Source organism: Vidua chalybeata, chromosome Z (genome assembly GCF_026979565.1).
Source record: "Vidua chalybeata isolate OUT-0048 chromosome Z, bVidCha1 merged haplotype, whole genome shotgun sequence".
NCBI lineage: Eukaryota > Metazoa > Chordata > Aves > Passeriformes > Viduidae > Vidua > Vidua chalybeata.
This window is the reverse complement of record NC_071570.1, coordinates 38,503,751-38,509,750: the sequence shown is the minus strand read 5'-3', so window position 1 is coordinate 38,509,750 and position 6,000 is coordinate 38,503,751.

Sequence of the window (6,000 nt, the reverse complement as noted above, 5' to 3'; positions counted from 1 at the left end):
CTTTTCTCTTCTCATAGTAGTTCCAGAATTCCAGGAGAAAACTCCCAACCACCTCAGCAGGCTTTGAAAAAGTATAGAAATTCTCCTCTTACCTTTCTTTGCACTGATGTTGGTATTCCCAGAGGTTTTGCTGCAATGACAAACTCGATGGAGAAGGACCTAATGCTAAAATGAAAACTAAACCCCACTAGTGCTATTTTTAAAGCATGACTCTGCTGCCATGGACTTTTTCCAATAAATTTTTGCCCATCTGCCCATAAACCAGTTTGCCCTGGCCATATTTCTACACTCTCCATGAAAGACTTTTCACATCCAGTTGAGTGTCATTAGCTGCCTTTACTACTCCCAAAGTTCTGATGTTTTCTCACCTCCCACGCTTGGGACAGAAAAAGATCCCATCAAAAACATTCAGAGACTTTAATGCCTCCCCTGCTTCCTTCCTTTTTATGTTCTACAATTATACAAGCAATGAAACACAGCTGTAACTAAAAAGTAGAATAACCCAACCACCACTGTATAGTGATTTGACTTCTGAGGGAAATACTTATTTCAGGACTGTGAGATTGCAATAGGCTCCAGTGAGTTTTTTGCGTATTTTTCTTTGGTTTCCCATTGGGAGTATTTCAGTGTATGATCTTCATACAGCTCTGGCTTGCAGATTACAACATCAGTGCTGGAAAAAGATTTAAACCTCCAAAAAAAAGTTTAATTTATTGTGCCTGTATTGTAACACAGTTTTATTTGATCTTGGCAGTTTGAACATCTTTGGGGAACAGCTGAAAAGGTCTTCCTAAACTCATTATTATTAGTCTAAAACAACTCTCAAAAACTAAATTGCTGCAAGCCTCAGTTTAAGGCAGCGGTACATTTTTTAGACAGAACATTGGATAGCAGAAGTACTGTGTCTTAGATAGCCAGACTGATAACATTTTATACTATTCTGATACAAGTGAGATTATCTGACATCTGCTAACAAGGCAATGAAATGCATTTCTAATAACGCATACAGATAAATATTACAGCCTTAGCAAAGCTGAGAAGCATTCTGAATTTTCTGTAATAGCACTAGTGCATTCTGGTGGAAAGGGACAGATCTATGAGAAATACAAAGTGTGGACCAAAGGAAGGCAGAGAGCCAATTGTGCCAATTCTCTCTCTGTCTAGTAACAGAAAAAAAAAAAAAACAAACAAACTGAATGTGAATGTTATGATTAAAGAAATTAACTATTGAAGTTAAGCTTGTTACACACTAGAAGTGAATCAGATGATGTGGCTCTGGCGATTCCCATGTACCTGTGAGATACAGAGCAGTGAGAGACCAAGTATTCCAATTAACCCAGTGTTCAAACACACTCAAGCTCAGTCTGTGATGCTGTTAATATTTCTGGACTTAATATATACAGAATTGGCACACTTAAGGATAATTACAGAAGGTCTGGACTTTGTAACTTAAATAGTCTTTGCTTAAAGACTATGAAGAACTGTAAGCCCAGACAGGGTCCAGCCATGCTACTCAAGGAGATCTAGAGAAAGCAGGAGGCTGAAGTGTGCTCTGCTCAAAGAGATCTCAGAGGTGTTAGTAAAGCATCAGTCTCTCCTCTACCACCTCATCCGGTGTACACACCACATACTGGGCTAGCAGCAGTGGTCAGGCTGTGCATAGAGGGGCATCTGTGTCCAGGGAATATCTGAATTTGGGGGAGCACTGCACTGCTGGCAAGATGATAACCCCGTCTGTAATGTTATCTCCCTCGCCTGGCAGGTCTGTCTGTGCTGACACTCACTGGATCTCTCAGTGTCCTTGGCTTACTGGCAAGCTAGTCCTGAGACATCAAGGATGCTCATGCGTGGTGCAGACAACTGCATGTCTGTTCATGGGAAGGCAGAATTTATAGTCTGGACTCAACTTTACACTGATGCTGTCACATGGCATCCGGATTGCAGCTGGTTAAGGAGCAAGCTGGGAATGTGATGAACTGTTTGTGGGACTGTAGATGTGTTTCAACTCTGCATGTGAAGATGATTTTAAGGAGTTCTTCCACAGAGAAGACAAGGGCTAGAATTTTTTACAAAAGAAAACAGTTATCTCTATCAGTTATCTCTTTTCTTTGTTGTCTACACTCCCAGAAGGTGAAAAAGGTTTATGGTCTTCATGTATTTGTTCCATGTCACCTGAACAAAAATGAAACATTATAAATTAATTGCACTGAAAAAAATCTCCTTGAGGTTGGGCAAGTTTCTCCATTGCATGGAAACTTCTGGACTTCTGACTATTAGCACTGTCCTCTGACAAATTCAGGAAACCCTTGCTGTACATCATATATGTGTCTGGAGCAAAGGAGAAAAACAAACACAGAGTATAAATGTTCCTGAAAAGATTAGCTAATGAAATCGTCATGGTAGAATTGACTCATGGACAGTTTGTTGTCCACCAAGACCTCCAGGTCCTTCTCCACAGAGCTACTTTCCAGCAGCTTAGTCCTCAGTCTGTATGATGCCTGGAGTTACTCTTCTCCAGGTGCAGGACCCTGCATTTTCCCTTTTTGAATTTCAGCATATTCATCTCTGCCCATCTCTCCAGACTGTCAAGATCCCTCTGAAGTGCTGCACAGCTCTCTGGGATATTGGTCGCTCCTCCCACCTTTGTGTTGTCAGTGAATGTGTCCTTGATGAACAAGTTAAACAGGACTGGGCCCAGAATTGAACCCTGGGTGACACCAATATTGACATGTCTTTAACTAGACCCTGTGCCACTGTTTACACCCCTCTAGGGTATGGCATTCAGCCATTTCTCAATCCATGTCACTGTCCTCTCATCCAATCCACACTTCCTGAGTTTGTCTATAAGGATGTTGTGAGACACAATGACAAAAACTTTGCTGAAGTTGAAGTAGACAATATCCCCTGCTCTCCCCTGATCCATCTAGGTAGCTGTTTCATTGTAGAAGGCAATCATGTGGGTCAAACATGGCCTAACTTTAGTGAATCCATGCTGTCCTGATCAGCTTCTTGTCTTCCATGTGGATAGAGATGGTCTTCAGAATGATGGGCTTCATCACCTTTCCATGGACTGAAGTGAAGCTGACTGACTGGTAGTTCCCTGTGTCCTCCTTCTTGCCTCATGTGAAGACCAGGGTAACATTTGCTTTCTTCCAGTCCTCAGACACCTCTCCTGATCTCCATGGCCCTTCAGACATGATCATGAGTCCTCTGGCTATGATGCCTGTTCCCTCAGCATTTGTGGATGCGTCCTGTCAGGGCCCATGGACTTGTGGATGTCAACTTTGTTTAGGTGTTCTCTGACCCAGCCCTTCACCATTGGAAAGTCTTCCTTCTAATATTCCTTTACCCTGGTCTCCTGGGCTGGAAATCACTGAGGGCTGGTCTTATCAGTAAAGACCAATGCAAAGAAGTCATCCAATAATTATGTCTTCTCTCTGTCGTCTGTTACCAGGGCTCCCTCTCCATTTAGCAATGAGCCCACATCATCCTTTGTTTTCCTTTTGTTATTGGTGCATTTTGTTGGTGGTGTATTTTGCTATCCTTGACATTCTTGGCCAGATTTAATTCCGGGTGTGCCATGGCCTTACTAGTCTTACTCGTACTTACTCTGACAACCTCTCTATATTCACTAATTCTATATTGCTTGATTTTGTGTATATAAAAAATGGGTAGTAATTAATAGAGAAAGTCATGTTTAATGCAGACATACATATAAAGATCCCTTTTTCCTAAAATAAGAGGCTCCAATTTCAAAGGGCAGATGTGTGTCCAGGCTGAAACTGACTGGAGTATCTTCTGTATCAACAGTGAGTTGCTTTGAGGGTAGGATGGCTTTTTAATTGGCTTATTCTGCTTGTTACAAGCTGAACGGAGAAGTAGCAGAGGACTTGAAGGTGAAAATCCATCCACTGCTCAGAGGCTTCTTCCTGTGTCAGCTACAGTCTTGAGCTTTTTAGGGAAGAGACATGACAATGACAAATGTAGGAAGCTGATTTAAAACATGAGACTGGCAGGAGCTTCCAAGGAAACCAAGCTATATAATTACCTGGAGATCCTGAGCTTGGCATGATCCTCTCCCACAGCAGGGCCTGTAGCATGTATGAAACAGGTCTCAAACATCCACACTGGTTTTCCTGCATCCTCTTGTGGGGTGTCCTTTAAATATGGGTCTGAATGACCCTTGGTCCATGCAGTAAAATGGCACTGAGAAAGGCTACTAAAGGGAGGGGAGAGGTTGTCTTCCATATTACAGCTGTCTTGAAAGTATATTTGCCTTCTGAACCTCTGGAGGTGTTTATTGTTTGAAGAAAAATAATCTTTATTATCAGCTATGTTACCCTGAGCTGGAAGGAAATCTTGTACTGTCATTGCAGTTGGTGTAGAAAAGTGTGGTCAGTCAGCTTTGGTTTGGCTACTGTCACTAGTTCTGGTTTTCCCATTAATTTCAGGGACTTTGCTGGCATTCCACTGACTTTAATATACTATAATGGATATGAATTCCATGTGCGCACTGTCTGGGCAGGGCTTGCTTGTTTGTTTCTGGTGATGGTTTGTTTGTCTTGGAGATTATTTTCAGGCAGGGCTTTTTGGGCAGGGCCTGTCCTCACCCTATCCAAAGCAAAGACAAGCCATAGCCTCACTGCCACAGTACAAGGACCTCATTTGAAGCTTCCTCCTCTGCCAGGACGGGCAGCCAAATTATACATGAAATCTGACAGCCAAAACTTCCTCAAGTTTCTGGTTTTAGATTAATTTAATTAGTTTATTTATTTATTATTAACCCAGCTTAAAAATATGATTTTTCTACCATATGCAATCAATGGAGAATTAATTTAAGTGCTGCATGTTCAGGTCTGTGCAACTTGCATACATATCCTAAATCACAATATGAATCACAATATTTTCTACATTCTCTACTGAAAGGCCTTTTATAAACACAGCAACATCAATTACACTGTGTGAACATTTTTCTATGTGCCCAATGCTTTGAACATGCAAAACATTGAATTATTACAGCAGTTCCATTCTTTATGCTATCTTCTTTATGAGCATGGGCCCTATTTCAAATGCAAGTGTTTACTACACAAGGCTGTTGTAACATTCAGCTTTGTCAGCAGCTCTGCATGTGTAACTTAGCAGTTCTTCATGCATTTGCAGTTACAGAGCTAGGAACCAGGATGAAAGTGAACCTTTCTGTGTTAGTGAGAAGGGAGTTGTAGGAAGGCCTCTTCTGGGACCTTTAAACTTAGGAGGGCTGAATGTAAAGTAAATGGGTTTTGTTGTCTCCATATCAAGGCCGGGGAGCTGAGGTGAAGGCAGTGTTACTTTACTTCACTTTTTTGTGCACAGGAAGTTATTTTTATAGCAGCTGGATCTGCTGCTATTAAACCTTGCATTTTAGTTCAGTGTCCTTTTCAGATGGATATGTTTCTGTTTGCAGGAATGTGCAATTCTCTACCTTAGGCTGCATGGCCATAGTGGTTTGACAATTATGAAGAAGATTGTTCTGGGAGGTATTGGAAAGCACCTGAAGGACAACAGCGTCATCAGCTACAGCCAGCACGGCTTCTTAAGGGGAAAGTCCTGCTTATCAAACCTGATTTCCTTTCAGAAAAGATAACCTATGTGGTTGATCTAGGAAAGCCAGCTGATGATACCTTTTTGGACTTCAGCAGAGCTTTTGGTACTTTCTCTCACACAATCTTTTCAGACAAAACATTCAGCCCCCAGCTGGAAAAAACACATCCTGTGATGGGTGAGCAACTGGCTCATAGATGGGCTACAAAGAGTTGTAATGGATAGGGTGACATCAGGCTGGTGATCTGTCACTAGTGGGGTTCCACAGGGCTCCAAGCTCAGCTCTGAGCTCTCTTCAGCATCTTTATAAATGACTTGGATGCAGGACTGGACGGGACACTGAGTAAGTTCACCAAAGCAAAACTGGGAGGAACTGTTGGCTCCCTCAAAGCTGAAGGCAAGGCCTTTCAGCAACACCTT